This window comes from Diceros bicornis, chromosome 5, assembly GCF_020826845.1.
Source record: "Diceros bicornis minor isolate mBicDic1 chromosome 5, mDicBic1.mat.cur, whole genome shotgun sequence".
Lineage (NCBI taxonomy): Eukaryota > Metazoa > Chordata > Mammalia > Perissodactyla > Rhinocerotidae > Diceros > Diceros bicornis.
The window spans coordinates 89,429,630-89,446,299 of NC_080744.1; the positions used below are offsets into that span (position 1 = coordinate 89,429,630).

Here is a 16,670-nt window from a genome sequence, read left to right on the forward strand (position 1 = left end):
CTCAATGAAACAGAACTACCTTAACCAATAAGGAAACAGAAAGTCCAGATGTAGGGATTCCAGAATGAGTTGATTCATAAACTCGATGATATCAGCTGGAGCCCAGGTTCTTTCCACATCTCCACTCTGCCATCCCTTCATATCGGTTTTACCCTCAAGCTGATAGCAATGGCTGCCACCATTTCAGGTGTGACATCTACATATGACAATGTGCAGAGGAAGAAAATGGACTGTGTTTCCTGTGTGTTTTTCCATCTTAGGAACAAGAAAACCTTTCCCAGAAGCCCTTTTGCTAATTTATCTTTATGTCTCATTAGCCAGAATTGAGTTCACTTTTCTGAGCCAATCACTAGTGAGTGGAATTATCACTGTTGACCTAGACTAGTCATCTGGGTGGAATGTCAGTTGGAGAATCCACCAGTGTTCACTACAATACTTCCTATAGTTCACCAGGGGAAAGAAGTCTCGCTAAGACCACACTGTGGCAGATCTTGAAACCAATCACTTCATATTAGAATAACAGATCAGTAGGATCCAAAATAATAATAATAATAATGAACTAGAAATAGAACTGTTAAGTGGTCACTTTTGAGCAAGAATAAAATTTATACTATGCTGCACTTGGCCCCAGAACCCCTTCTACACCCACAAAACATTAGCCTTTGCAAATACACTGGCCAATAAACCTCTGACCACGCCTCTCCCCCTGCCCTTTGAGAATCTACACTACAGCATCAGGAGCAAAAAGATTGAATTCATCTGTTAGTTACATCCAAGTCTCCATGGATGGTCAGATCTACAAAGAAGGATATACATAACCGACTTCTCCAGATAAGTGCTTCATCTGAGGCACATATACTACACGGTGTTCAGGTGCATGCCACTAAAGGTAGAGCTTATGTCCAGGAAGCTTTCCAACCTTGCCTAGCACAGTTCTCAGCACAGAAGATGCTAGATCACATCGTATAATACAACTAGATCCAACACTCAATTATTTATGTGGCAAGCATTTCCCAGGTCTTCAGGAAAAAAGATTATTATTTGTGGAGCCTAATCTTTTAAAAAATGATACCGGATTCCACAAGATATCCCCATCATTTTGTAGAAGTCAGAAACAATGGGGAAGGAAAGGGAAAATATCGAACTTTAGTCTTTTCGGAGTGCATACACTCCTGGAACTGTCATCAGAGGAAAAACTGTGTGTTTAACCTCGTAGCCTTTTCTGCATTGAAGGAGCTCCTAGGAAACAGGCAACCCAACAGTCAGCCCAGAGGTATCTTTTTAATCTCTATATTATCAGGAAACACTCCTCTTGATCCTTTGCCATGTGTCCCCATAAGCTTGTGAGAAATCCCTAATTAAATTTTCAGATTCTGTCTTGGTAAAGGTAGGCTAACTGCTGTAACAAATAAATTTTAAACAGTCAGTAGTTGAACACAGGCAGAGTTTATTTCTTGCACCTAAGGCAGCCCCAAGCAGGGCCAGCCAGTGGATGGGAAAAGGACCTGGAGGAACACACGTGGAGCTTCAGAGACCAGGCCTGGAAGAGGTGCCCGTCACACCCATCCTCATTGCAGCAGCAGACCTGTCACGTGGCCACGCCCACTTGCAAAGGAGCTTGGGAGATGGAGTCTGCATGCCCAGGAAGAGGGGGCAACAGGTTTGATGAACGAGCTTACCAGTCTCCGCCACGGGCACCAAAACTGCGTACTTAATGTGGTTATTCCCGAATAAAGAAAATAATTCAAAATGCTTACATAGATGGTGGGCTTACAGGTGAATTTTCCTTTTCTCTCTTTTCAGGATTACCTGTAATGTGGTCGTAATATATCCAAAATGGTGGCGAGAAGGGGAAAGGGGGGAAATCCAATATTAGTAACTCTTGGAGCAGTTATGGATGGAACCATGTAATCCAGGCAGCTGCCTGAGAAATAACGCTGCTTCCCTGGTCCCCTTGCATCTCTTTCATCTATTTCAAATACATAAAACAGAACTTTCCGCTCCATTTGTCCTGGGCGACTATGGTCTAAGGGCTTCTTTATATTTCTTAAATGTTTTCCATGCTCTCTTGGGTCTTTCTGTACCTTAAAACATCTCCAAGACATCAATCACAGTTTCCAAGGCTGTTGTTTCTCTAATTGGATGGATGTCTGTGATCGAGGCTATATCAGACTTCCGATCAACTCAATTCACACACAGCCAAGCCTTGTGGCTGAAGCACAGGACAGTGGTTATCTCCACTTGCAGGACCATTTCAAGGAGCCAAGACAATCAGCTCCTCTGTTATCTCAGTAGTTCCTGAGCTTTTCCCTCCTCAGCACACCTGATGATAACCTTTGAACCTCCAAGAGATTGCAGTGGGTGTCCATGCCACTTCCCACCAAACTTCTCCTCCCCATCCCCCTCTCCCTCTCTTCCACTCCCCTAGCCAACACCACCTCACACCAGACTTTAGCCACACCAGACTGCCTATGGTTCCCAAATCAACCTAGCACTTTCAGGTCTCTGTGCTTCTCCTCAAACTATTTTCCCTATCAACAATACCCTTCTCCTCCCCACCACCCACCTGGAAAACTCCTACCCATCCTTCAAGGCTCAATTAAGCAATACCCCTTCATCCTGTCCAATAGCTTTTCCTGGCCCTCAGTTTTCTCTCCTCATGCAGGAATAGCAAGTGCTTGTAGTTTGTGCTCCCACAAACATTCACTCAGTATATATCTCCATGATGTCACCTTCTTACCATGCATTATAATTATTAACTAATGAGCTCCCCAATGGCACAGCCTAGGCACTGCAGCACCTGTAGGACCTGGCCAACAGAGAAGCTCGGTCCCGGCCCAAGTCATAATCCTGCTTCCCTGATGAACCAAGAGGTGTGGGGCCAAGAGTATGTGACCACGTGAGCTCTCAAGATAGGAAAAAAAGGTATGAAGAGATTGTACTTGTGCCCTGCTTTAATTGTGCAGACAAATTACCTGGGGATCTTGTTAAAATGCAGGTTCTGATTCAGCGGGTCTGGAGTGGGGCCTGAAATCCCACATTTCTAACAAGCTCCTGAGTGATGCTGATGCTACTGGTCCAGAGCCATACTTTGAGTGACAAGGCCCTGAGGTTTGTTTGCATGGGCACATGATGCACCTGGGGCAGCGAGGGAGGCAAACCTCAGAGACCCCTGCTTCCAGAGGATGAAAGGGTTTAGAGAGAGGAAACAGAGACCCTTCCAAGAAGAGAAAAGCTTAAAAAACGAGGCCTAGAATGTAGCAGTGGCTCAATAAATCTTTGCAGAAGAGTATGGTTTGGGCGTGGGCCCAAAATCAATCTTAGAGTCTAGAATTAACGAAGTCAATCATGCAGAGGAACACAAGCAGATTTCTCTCAACCCATTCTTGGGGAAGACAGGAGACTGGTCTCAAAGTTATAGAAGAAACTCAGTTATGAGCCATGGAGCACCAAGTTAGGGCCCATTATCATCAAGGATAGCTGGGAAGCAGGTTGGATCCAGAGCCTGGTTTAAGCCCATCAGGTATTAGCTAGATATTTGCAAACTCCCTTTAGGAGAGAGTAGCTTGTAGCAGCAAGAGTGGGGGAGGCTGCAGTTGGGGTTGTGGGTCGAGGCCCAGTGCCACCCCTAACAAGCCTTCATGGACTGGGTGAGGAGGGAACACAGCACAGTGCAAAGAACACGTTCTAGAGCATTAGGCAGCTTCTATAGTAGACACTAAACTTTGGGCAAGTTATTTAACTTCTCTGAACCTCAGTTTACTCCATTATAAAATGGAGACAATAAACCCCCACTTTATAGGGATTGTGAGAATTAAATGAAATCATATGTGCATGATAATAATCATTATTGTCACATGATCAAACTTCAAGGCTCCTAGAGGAACAATATCTGATGCATATGTGTGTCCCCAGTACTTAGTACTAAATTAATGTTTGCTGCAAAATTAAACTTCTCAGTTTCCATCTCTTTATCTATAAAGTAGGAATATAACAGATTTACAAGCTGCTTATTCAAGGGTTGTTGTGAGGATCCCATGCTTGCGATACTAAAGTGCTGAGTCAAGGCTGGTGGTGATCCTCACAACCTGAGGGTGACTGTTCCCCTCGATTCCCAAATGGGCAAGCCCTAAGCATTCCCTTGTCTCTCCACGGTGAGAGCAGAGGGGGCAGACCAGAGCCCTGAGCTTGCTCCAGGGAATCTAGGGTGAGACTCTCAATCTGGAGCTGCAGCTGCCATAAATGGACCTCAGCGAGTTGTTGGATTCAGGAAGTGGCATTTAATATGTCTGCCATCAATGAGCACTCTCTAGGAGGCAGGCACTGTTCTAGGCCCTTTGTGCAAGTTAACTGATGTCTTCTTCCCCATAACTCTACAGAGTAGGTAATACTATCATCATTCCCATTTTACTGATTGGGAAACTGAGGCACAGAGCTGTGAATGACTTCCCCAAGATCTCACATTAGTAAGAAGTAGAGCCAGGCTGAGAACCTAGGGAGACTGGCTCTGGGGCTCTTTACCCTCTGCCATCTCAAAGAAGCTCAAGAATCCAGGAACTGACTAGTAGGTCGAGCCCACCAGAAGGGGCCTTACTTGTCTAGAGTCAATGGGCTGAAAGTACCAGGACATCAACCTGGGAGTGACACAGATGAAACTGAGAACCTGATAGGACTAACCTGGCCTCTGACAGCCCTCTGTGGTGCCCCAAGAGCCCGCACACTGGGCCACTTGGAAACAGAGGCCACCCATCCCGTGACTTAAGGACTGCAGCCCGGCACAGCTTCTGTGCCAGACATCGGCCAGCACCACCGAAACAAGAAAAGAAAAGTTATCCATCACGGGGAGGAGAGGAGAACTTGGCTCAGCACCCCACCCTGTTTCCCTATTGCTTCTGACCCTTTCCAGTCTACCTCTGCATTGTTCCACTTGAGCTTGTCTTCTGTGACTTTAATTTTTAAGCTACTGCTTTTACATTGCTTCCTTATAGCTTCCCTTTCCTTAGAGCTTAATTTTATGCTTTGCTTAAAAAAATAAAAGTGGCTGCGTGTAACCCATGGACATTTAAGCGACCACGGTGGGATGCGTTCATCACTCATGGTAGGAGTCAGTGTGGAGCTGAGTCCCTGGAGCTCTCCAGGGCCAAGGTCAACAGCTCCTGCCATTGCTGTGACCCCTCCAGCCCCATCCCCAGGCCCAGCACTCTGCCTGGAGCAGGCCACCCCACAACGCCGTCTCCTCTCCCTCAGAGCCGCCCACGTGCCAGCTGGGCTCCACTCCTCAGCACCATCTGCTGCACCACGGATCAGGCGAGAGGCCACGGCTGGATTCTGTGCATGCAGGAGAGCAGAGGCCGCAAGCAAAACAAGAGCAGCCTTCCCTGGGCCTGGGCTTTGGGAGTCGGCACGGGAAATCCCAGAGGAGTTTTTGGAAGAAGCTATCGAGAGGCCTAACCAGGCTCTCACCTGCCTGGGAAAACTAGTTGTGCTGTTTCAGAGGATTTCTAAGCACAGTAATGAAGTAACCCAGGCCTTGTTTTCCTGTTCTTTCTTAATCTCTACCCTCAGCTGAACTCATGTTGGTGCGGCCCTGACTTGGGCTGGATCCTCTCTCCATCGTGAACTTACTGTAGGCTCTTAAATAAGTCATTTCCTTCTCTGAACTCAGCTCCCTCCTTCGCTTAGTAAGGAGTTTAGATTCCTGCTTTCTAAGGTCCCTTCAGCTCTGAAACATGAAGATCCTGTAGTTCAAATAAGTCCTTCTATTACCTTGAACTTGTTCTGGATCTGAAGAGAAACCTGTCCATGAAATATTTATTAAGACAAAACCTGCACACGAGGCAATAACAATGGATGGCACATTTATCCAAGGACACGTCCATTCCATCTCCTTAGCAATACTCACTTGCAGCTTTCTGTCATGGAAGGACCTTGAAAACTCACACCTATCTCTGCTTAGGTGAGTTTTAGGAGCTCAGAGCTCCTGCCAACACAGGTGTCATCTGGGGTTGACACAGGAAGCAGTTAATGGCACCCAGCTCCTGCCTTAAACAGCCAACTTCCAGACCCAGACAGCTGTGATTCTAGAAGGCCCCAGAGATCTGGCAAAATTACCTTCTCTTGCCTCTATGCAGAGCTGGAAGGAAAAGAAATGAGGTTGTTCAACCACTTCTCTAAGGGCACTTTTGTCTGTGATTTCTTTTCCCTGGGCCTCAGGTCTCCCATCTGTAAAGTGGAAATGGGAGAAAGGACACGGCCTATATGATCTAGCTCACAGAAGAGGTTCAGTTCAACTCGATTCCTGAGGGATTACACAGTCACCGGTTGGGGGAGAATTTTCAATTGAATTTTGGGAAAAGAAAGTTAATGCTACTCTCTCCACCGCCATCCAAGACAGAAGCAAGCTCTAACGACTGAAGGGGACAGGAAGTGGGTGGAGCAGGAGTCTTATAGAAAACCGGAGACTTGCTAGGACCACAGGCTTCTGTGTGGTGAGTTGAAGGAGGGCATCCATGGTGTGAGTCTCCATTGCTAGAGCACGAGACACTGTTGGGTGAGCTGTGATCAACGGGTAGCGCAGCAAGGGAGCTGAGGCCCTCGCTGCTGATGTGTCTGAAGGCTGACAGAAAGCTGAGTGCATGTTCCTTGATCTAGAGGAGGCCAGAATGGCAGCATAGGCACGGAGGTGGAGGGAGAGAAACCATTAGCTGTTGAGTACTGACTAGGTGCTGAAGACTTAGCTCTTCACTGTGACTTACACTCATTTCTTGTCCAGGCCAGTGAGGAATAACCAGGAAGAGGCTCAGCCAATAGAGGAACCACAGCAGCATTTACTCATTCATGCATGTAATAAATATCTATTGAGTGCCTACCATTTGCCTGGAACAGGGAGAACAGCAGACTTATCCAGTAGAAGACACCATGGGGCAGATTTTGTGGGAGCAAAGCCCAGAGGCATCTGACGGAAAGTTTCTGCATCTACATAATCCAAGCGACTCAGAAGTTTTCATCATGGAATTCCAACAAACCATGGGACATTGCAGAGCTGAGCTAGTGGGGTCAGTTTATTGCAGAGAATAGAAGGTTGGTTTCCCTCCAAGGCACCTTGGAAATCTCTAGCCCACAAGGCTGATTATTATCTACTTGTTCCATTTTGAACAGCATGGGCCCCATGCAAATAATCTTCTGAATAGCACTGGCAACGTTAAATGACAGGTTCTCAGCTGCCTCTTCACACAGAATCTTTAAGTCCCTCAACAAATACAGCGACCCCTTAATCAACATTTAGACCAACATATTTCCAAGTCCAGGAGCATGAAGGGAACTGCAGAGCACTTGAGTATTATTATCATCACCACCATCATCATTTTACAACTGAGGAAACCAAGACTCAGAAATTAAATAACTTACTCAAGTTTACTCAGCTAGAAAGAAATGAAGTTTGAGTTCAAACCAAGTTCTATCTGATTCTAAACCCCACTGCTCCATCCTATGCCCACATGGTAAGGCCTGTTACCCACTCACAAAAATAGAGGTCAACTTGCTATCTCTTTCTCATACTTCCTTCTGGACTTCAATTCTTTTTTCCCCCACTATTGGTGCTCTCTCTCTCTCTCTCACACACACACACACACACACACACACACACACACACACATACACACACACACACACACACACACACAGGAAACCGCTTTCAATTATAGTACCTACTTTTTTTCAACACCCCCCCCCCAATATCTTTGCAAACGAAACTCACACTCACATATTCAGCCACACCATGGGGAGGAAACGCACAGCAAGCAGTGTTTGAGATTGAAGTCATTCCATCCCTCCCCTTTCCCTGTAAAGCTATTGCCTATTTCTCTCCTTTTATAAACAGGAACACATTATGCAAGATGCTGTAGATGTGGGATTTTTCAAGCAAGCTGGTGACACTCTTCCACTTGGCATAAAATTGATTTAAATAAGTTTCTCCCTTTTTCAAGATTCTTCCCTGCTCCTGCTTAATCTTAAATTAAGAGCAGTACAATAATAGCCCAAGAACATCACACCCCTGAATTTCAACCACTTCTCTCTGGAAAATCTTGTCTCCATTTTTGAAAGTATGAGCTATTTTTCAGTTTCCACTTGTTTCTCTTTCTTACTTGTCACCAAGCATTGCTTTCTATAAGCTATAAGCAACTGGAGTCTTCACATTTAAAATCTGTTTTTAGTCCACAAAATCTACAATAAGGCTCCCATGAGACCTTGGAAACAAAGGAAATAACTTCAGGGAGTCACACTTCTAGATCCACTGAAGCAAAGATCTGCAGTCATCTCCAGTGATTAAATGGTTCCATTCATTCATTCAGTAAATAGTCACTGAGCACATACATGTGCTAGGCAATATTCTGGGCACTGATAATACAGCAGTGACTTTGCTCATCGAAGGGACAAATAAATAACATGCTAATGATAATCAAATGTATATCTCCTTCTAGGACCTCTTCCTTCAACTCTAGACTCATATATATAACTATCTATTTAACACCTCCCATTGGATGTCCAACTGAACCCCATAATTGTTCCTTCCCCACGTCAGTAAAGGGCAACTCCTTCCAGTTACGCAGGTCAAAATATGTGGAGTCATCTTTGACTCCCTTCTTTTTCTCATACCCTAAATCTATCCCATCAGCAAGTCCTATCTGCTTTATCATCGAATACATCCAGAATTTGACCACTTCTCACCATGACCACTACACCCTGGTCCACACCACCATCATCTCTCAGCCGGATCATTGTAGTAGCCTCCTGACTGATCTCCCTGTTTTCACCCTTGAGCCCTCAGAGTCTATTCTAAGGGCTAAAGCTCAAGTGATCATTGTAAAACATAAATCAGATAATGGCAACTTGTGCTCGAAATTCTCCAGTGGCTTCCCATCTCACTCAGAGTAAAAGCCAAAGTCTATACAAGGCCCTATCAGACCCGGTATTACCTAGCTCCCTGCTATTTCTATGATCTCATCTTCCACCATGCTCACCCTCTCTCAGATCCTTCTACATGAGTCTCCTTGCTGCTCTGGAACATGCCAGTATTTTGCTGCCTCAGGGCCTTTGCACTTGTTTCCCTACCTGAAAGAGTCTTTCCCCAGATCTCCATATGGATCACTCTTTCACTTCCTTCATGACACTTTGATCACTTTATATAAAATGCCCACCCCCTACTCCACCCTACCCCCAACCCCCACTCAACCAGGCACTCCCCATCCTCCCTTCCCTGCTTGAGGTTCTTTCATCATCTAGTATTACACATTTACTTGTTTACGCACATATTATGTGTCTCCTCCAACTAGGATGAATGCTTCATGAGGATAGATCTTGTTATTTTTACTGCTGTATCGTCTGCCTATAACATGGCTGGCACATAGAGAATGCTTAATAAATATTTGGTGAATGAATGACCGGCTAAAGAAAAATATGTCTACAGTTGGTCAGCCACGGAAACACAGAAAAAAAGAAAAAGAAAAAAAGGCCAAGTTGCAGACATTGCTCATTCAAGCAGAGCTCAAGAGAAAAGAATTCTTAGCCAAGGGGACCTTAAATATTGAGGTCCCTATGGTAGATTGATTGCAAAAATATCCCCAGTTCTTCCCCTCCCCATATCAATGCTCTTTGTAATGTGACTGTGCAGTTCCTCCCATCAAAAAGTGCAGTCTTTTCCCTACTCCTTCACTCTGGGCTGGCCTTGTGACTTACTTTTGTCAATAGACAGGATGAAGTGACAGTGTGGAAGTTACAAGCTTAGGCCTCAAGAGGCCATGTGAGTTTCCACTCTCTCTTGGATTCCTGCCACTACCACGTGAACACGCTGGGCTCACCTATTGGAGGATGAGAGGCCACATGGAACAGAGCCACGTCATCCCAGCTGAGGTTACCCTAAAGCAGCCAGCCTTCAGCCACTCCATCAGCAGACCAAAATCACTTGAGCAAAGGCAGCTGAGATCAACCAAGCTCAACCCAGATCTGCAGAACTGCCCAGCAAACCCACAGACATGTGAGAAAATAATAAATGGCTATTGTTTCAAGCCACTAAGTTTGGGGGAGGTTTGTTCTGCAGTCCTGTTGCCAAGATCAGCTCTAATGTGTGTGATCAGTCCCAAAGGTCTGCATCTAAGTTGCTTTGCTCTGAGTACATGCTCATCAGGAAAATTCCTTGTGATTTAGTTCTCATGAAGGGGGGTCTGCAGGAAGAAGACACACTAACCATGCCACGCTGTGTCTCAGCCATTGCAAATCAACAGACCGGCATACAGGTGAGCAAGGTCACTGTGATGTGGTCTCGAGAGACAGGTCAGGTTTCTGAGGCAGCAAGACTAAAAGCATTGGGGGACATTCACAGAGGTAAATGTCACCTTCTGAGGTGACTTGGGGGACACCCAGCCAGCCACCCTGACTGTGACCCAGCCTCACCACATCCTATTTCAGAGAAACTTGGACAAGGTTCTCAGGCATCCAGTCCCATTTCTGTCCGTGGAACACACTGCAGTAGCCCGACCGCACCACGGACAGCTGTGGGATGGAGCTCTCAACTCCCCAGACACGCTCTCGAGAGGAACAAACCTCAAAAGGGCACGGCAGCAAACTGTGACTTTCATATGAAGCCTACAAGATGGGAGGAAATCTCAAATCAATGCGTCATGTGATGTTATGTAAATGCAGCCCATGGTACACCAAAGGCCAGTACATTTCCAGTTGATTCCAACACCTTTCCATAACCGTAGAAACTATTATCACTCTCAAAGGAAAAAGAATAATAACCAGCAAGGACAATACCTGCAGGACCATTCACTAAAGGTGACCCTTTCTTTCATTGTGGGGGAAAGGAAACAAACAAAATAGTAAGCTTCAACAGAAGCACAAATACAGTCCTTGATCTGGATGAAAGATATCTGAACAGTTTTGCACTGTCTGCCTAATTCCTGTGCTTCTCGTCGCCTTGCAAAGATTTATACCTCTTCTTGCTGCGTTCATTTACGCTCTGAGTGACCACAGGAACCTATGTCTACCAGCCAGCCTTCTTCTAAACATAGAGTGTAGGATTCCCGCCAATTCCTTAAACCAGAGCTCAGGTCATAAATCTTAGTGACAAATATAAATCATAAGAGGCACGACCCCAGTGACCTTGCCGCGTTACCCTCTGACCTCAAGTCCTACTGCTGCTCCCCTCACTCACTCAACCACAGCCTCCTTGCCCTCCTTTCTGATTTTCTTATGAACACACCTCTCTCTTGCATCAGGGTTTTTGCAGGTGCTGTAACTCTGCCCAGAATGCTCTTCCTCAGACATCTGCCTGGCTGGCTCCCTCACTTCCCCAGGGGTCTGGTCAAATGTCACTTATCAGCAAAGCCTTCCCTGACCAAGCTGCATAAAAGAATAACAACCCTCCTCCCCCCCCTGGCAGCACTCTCCACTCCACTTAGCCTGCTTTATTTCTCTCCACTATAATGCATCATCGGCTGATACACTAGTTACTTATTTATTTGTCCATTATCTTGCACACACGCAAGTTAACCTCCTTGAGGGACTTTATTTACTTCAATTCTGTATTCCCCACACATAGAGCAGTACTTGACACGTAGTAAGTACTCAATGAACAAACTGCCATTTCTTGAGTACCTACTTTGTGCCAAGCAATCTATATACGACAATCATTTCACAATGAACATATATTTTTAAGCAGCTACTATGTCATTATTATAACAACTCTATTGTTATCTCCATTTTACAGATCAGGAAACCAAAGCACAAAGAGAGGCTAAGTAACCTGCCCAAGACACTTACCTGGGTCTGTTTGAGCATCAAAGCCCATGCTCCTTGCAGTGCGCCAGCCTGTTTTTCACATACCTCCATGATGGCTTAGGTTACAAAATGCACGTGATATGCATCTCTGGCAAACATGCACAACACAAGAGCTCTGCATTTTGTCATTTTTCATCACCCACCACAGCTTTTGTCCAGGAAGAAATATTCCTGAGATTGGATTTCCATCTCCCAGAGCAGACTGGTGGTAATGGTTTCAGCTTTCCTCTATTCTACCCATTTAGATATAATCAAGGTCAGAGCTTTCCTTTTGAACTGGGCTGGGACAAGCACAGACAGGTCACGGATCCAGGGGGGAAGAAGGCAGAAGTTCATCTGCTCTGAGAATCCCTCAGAATTTTCCAGAATCCCTGACCTGTGAAGTACTGCTTCAAAACCTTCCTGGCTCTGGAATTTAGGAAAACCATCCATTAAAAAAAAACAAAAAACCCTGACCTGCTCTGGGCGCCCTCCTCCTTTGGTGTCAGCCTGTGTCTGTGTCTACTGGGGTCTGGTCACGTACAGCGAACACCAGCCTTGCTGTGACTGGGAAAACTCTGCCCATCCAGCGGCCCTGATGTAAATGGGGTGGGAGAGCGATGTGGGTCACTCACAGACCAAGGGACCAAGGGAGGGACCCAGTTCCTACTGAAATCCGTGTAATGCCCCATCTCTGAGGGCTTCATTGTAAAAATAATCATTGCCACAATTGACTCCTTCCTCTTCTCCGCTCCCACCACTCTTTTTTCACACCTGCATTACTGAACTTATCGCACTTCATTATTACAGGTGTTTCTCCCCAACCAGGTGTGAGCTTCTGGGGAGCCGGGACTTTTGTTTTCATCATGTCTGCATCCCCAAGGATTAATCCGGCCTCTGGCACACACTAGGTGCTCAGTATTTGCTGACTCAAGAAACATGCAGAATGAGCCTGCACTGTATCTACTGCATGGACTGGAGCAAGCAGGACAAGTCACCTCTCCTGGAAGGGCAGGAGGCAGACACACAGAAGAGACCAGCATAGCCCAGAGTGACCATTGAGCTGGCTGCAGTACCCAGTTCTCCCCCAAACACACACACCTCGCATCCCTCACCTGCCCTGATCCTCAAAGCCACCCACATTTACCTCTCAAACAGGCTTTAAAAAAAGAGGAGCAGGCACCTCTCAGCGCGCCACCCCACCCCACCTGGGCGGCTCTTATCAGAGCCCAAGACACCGGCTTCAAGTTACCTTTAAACGGAGCTAGTTTGCATCTGTGACCTCTGGATAAAGGATCGTGTTTCAGCAGCCCGGCTGAGCCCTGGACAGCAAAGATTTCTAACACCCGTCTGCGGAAGAAACGGCGGTGCCTCGCTCCTCCCTGGCTGAACGCGTTTGCTCACCCATCCCTGCAGAACAAATCATGTTCTTTTCCTTGCGCTAAAATCCATCTATCAACAAATCCTCTCTGGGTCCCTAAGAAAACGGCTCCCACGCCCGCGGAGGGCGCCCTCCACATACAGAAATTCTCACAAACCCCAACCCAGAGCCACCAGGTGGAAGCATGTTTTTAATCTGTTCTTTAAAAACAAACCAACAACAACAACAAAATCCATCTAATAGGAATAGAATTGAAACTAAAAGCAGTGGCTAGGAAGCTTGTGGAAACGGAGTTATAAATGTCAGTAGCCCAAGTTGCAAAACTATGAATGGCGCTAACAGTTCAAACAGGGTTTAAAAACAGCCCTTGGGGACGCCACCTTCCAAGAAGCGCGCAGCCCCAGGCAGCGGGCAAGTCCTTGCTTTTCTGCGCCGGCTGTCCAAGACCTTCCCCTGTCTTTTGTGCCGTTTACTATAAACAACATTCAGAGGCACCAGCGTGTACGTTTCAGCCCCGGCAGGCGAGCTGGGGATCCCCCAGGAGCGCACGGGGTCCGTGGCCCGGCCGGGGCTGCACGCGCCGGAGAGAGCAACGCGGTCCCCTACCTGGTTGGGAATTCCGCCGGAGGCCGCGTCCGGGTGCGGACGGAGCAGCGTCTGCCCTGGCGGCCCCGCCGGCAGCTCGAGCTAACGCTGCGCTGGGGCGATCCGGGCGGAGGCAGGAGTCGGCGGGTGTCACACCTGCATCACCGCGCCCACGCCGCCGCAGCCGCCTGCCCAGGCGCAGCGCGCAGCGCGCCCCCGCCGCACCGAGCGCCGAAGGTGGGGAGGCTCCTGGGTCCTCGCTTCAGCGACATCAGATCCTAACCCGCTTTCTTCCCGGCCTGGGCATTAAAGGTATTCGCGGCGGGCAGCTGTTAGCTTCTAAATCCCCTTCTGATTCAAGGCGGGGCTCAGTGGAAAGGAACCCAGTGAGGCCCCAGGCTCTCTGGATTTGCAGACCAATAGATATTAAACTTCTTATTCCTCGAGTTTCGAGTTTTGTACCCAACTGATAGTAGTCTTCATCTCGCTTTGCTCTCTCCACCCCGCCTGGGGCGAGGGGGCGCTGTGTACTCCACATCCGTTTTCACCGACTCCCAACTAGGATACGTCAGAGAACAGGACTCAAATTCCTGGGAAGGAGAATCCTCTAATAGTCCCATCCCCAAATATCTCAGAAGATGGATGTAATTAAATCTCTCTGTCGTCGTTACCTCATCAGAGAACTGAAAAGAACCTACTTGCTGAGTGGGAGGAGGGAGGAAGACTCGGAGGGCTTGACGCGTTACAGGAAGCCCTCCACCTGCACCTGTCTCCCTCCTTCCAACCCCAACTCCGCCCACGAAAGAGTTCAGCAAATTCAACTGCCAAGCCTCACCCTGCAATGAAAGGCTCTCTTCAGGAGCAAGACGCCTTGAGAAGCAACGAAGTGACGCTGGAAATTCAGAGATGAAATCAAACAACAACTCCTGAGGTGCCTGGCTTTCTCTAGGGTCTGGAACTACATTCCTTTCTTAATAGTGCTGAAACAAGTCATGTCCTGAAAGTCTCTTCCCTCTTCCTCATCCAGCATAACCGCCATTGCAAGGTCTTCGGTTCCACCTCCTCACCGTCTCTACCATCAGCACCCTGCTGGCCAGCTCCTCTGTCCCTTCCCTACTTCAGGCCCCCAGCATCTCTCACCTGGACCACCTCAAAGGCTTCAACTGCTCAGCTTCCTAGACTCATTTCTTAATATGTAAACGTGATCTTGACTCTTTCCTACCTACAACCATGCTCTGGCTTCCCAACATCCTTAGAAAAACCAAAACTCTTTTAACACATCTCATATAGTCACCAAAGAGCAGGCACCTGCTGAACCCCACAGCCTCACCTCTTCATCCTCTTTTCCCCTCTGCTCCAGCCGTACCAAATATTTAATTCCTTCTCACTCTCTCACCTCCAGGCCTTTGCACATACTGTTCTCTTCCTCCCAATCCTCTTACCCCTGCCTAATGCCTAAGGGTTCTCACTTGAGCCATCTCTTCCTCAAGGAAGTCTCCCCTCATCCCTGGAATAACGGAGTTTCCCTGCTCTGTATCCCTAGAGCCACCACTACTTCCTATACCACAGCATCCAATGCAGGTCACTAAAGTTAGGTGTCTCATATCTGTCTTCCTCACTTCAATACAAGCTACAAAAAAAACATGCCTCTCTCATTTGCCATGTGCGCACAGGGCACGCAGCATACAGTGTCGGCTCAATATATATTAGGGTGGGCCACCAAATTAAGATATAGAACAGTTCTGGTATTCGGAGATTTCTTTATACACCTTCTCTGGCAATAACCACTCATCTTCTAGATGTAACCACTGCTCTCACCTCTTTCAGTATCGCTTAGTATTGCCTGTTCTCAAATTCATACATATGAATGGAATCATACATGTAGTATGTAGTAGTTTAATTATTCTGATCCTATGCTTTTTTTTTTTCTGTTATCCTCATTGTGGTTCTCTGAGCATCTTGAATTTGTGGGTTAAATTCTTTTATCAATTTTACACAATTCTCAGGCTTTTTCTTTTTAGATGTTGTTTCTGCCCTTTTTCTCTCTCCTATGCTCTTAGATTGAGACAGCACATATGTTACACATAATTAAACCATTTTGATATTGTCCCGCATGTCTCTTACAATCTATTCTTTCTGTTCCTTTTTTACCCTCTTTGTGCTTTAGCTTGAATATTTTCCTTTTTTTTTTTTTTGTGAGGAAGATCAGCCCTGAGCTAACATCTGACACCAATCCTCCTCTTTTTTTTTTTTTTAATGAGGAAGATCCGCCCTGAGCTAACATCTGTGCCCATCTTCCTCTACTTTTATATGAGACACCGCCACAGCATGGCCTGACAAGCGGTACGTTGGTGCGCGCCCGGGATCTGAACCTGCAAACCCCGGGCCGCTGAAGCGCAGCATGCACACTTAACCACTGCTCCACTGGGCCGGCCCCTAGCTTGAATATTTTCTATTGACCCTTCTTTGAGTTCACTAAACTCATTTTTTGCTGTGACCAATTTGTTGTTAAACCCATCCAATGAATTTTTAAGTCTAGATATTACATTTTTCAAATGCCCACTTGATTATTTTACATAGGCTTGTTGACATTTTCTGGGTTTTAATCCATTCTGTCTATGCTTTCCTCTAATTTCTTGAACATATTTATAGTAAAATCTACTAACTTCAGCATCTGGATAATCTAGTCTATTTTATTGTCTTTTCTTTTCTATTTATTTTTAGTCAAAATTTTCTTGCCTCTTTGCATGTGTCTTGATTTTTTTAATTGTATACCAGACATTGTGTGTAAAGGGGCAAGTAAAAACTGAGTTGACGTTATTTTCCTCTAGAAATGGTTCACCGTGTCCTCTGTTTTGCAGATGAGCTGTGAAGTTTATCACCCCAA

The 16,670-nt window shown here is 46.4% G+C and overlaps 1 protein-coding gene across 1 annotated transcript in view; it reads right to left on the reverse strand.

Annotated features, from left to right (window-relative positions):
- SV2B (synaptic vesicle glycoprotein 2B) overlaps nucleotides 1-13,918 on the reverse strand; it is a 187,113-nt gene extending 173,195 nt beyond the window's left edge. The window contains exon 1 of the mRNA XM_058542390.1: nucleotides 13,805-13,918. The gene's annotated coding sequence lies outside the window, so the exon portion shown is untranslated. The remainder of the gene's footprint in view (nucleotides 1-13,804) is intronic.
- Nucleotides 13,919-16,670: the final 2,752 nt, after the last annotated feature.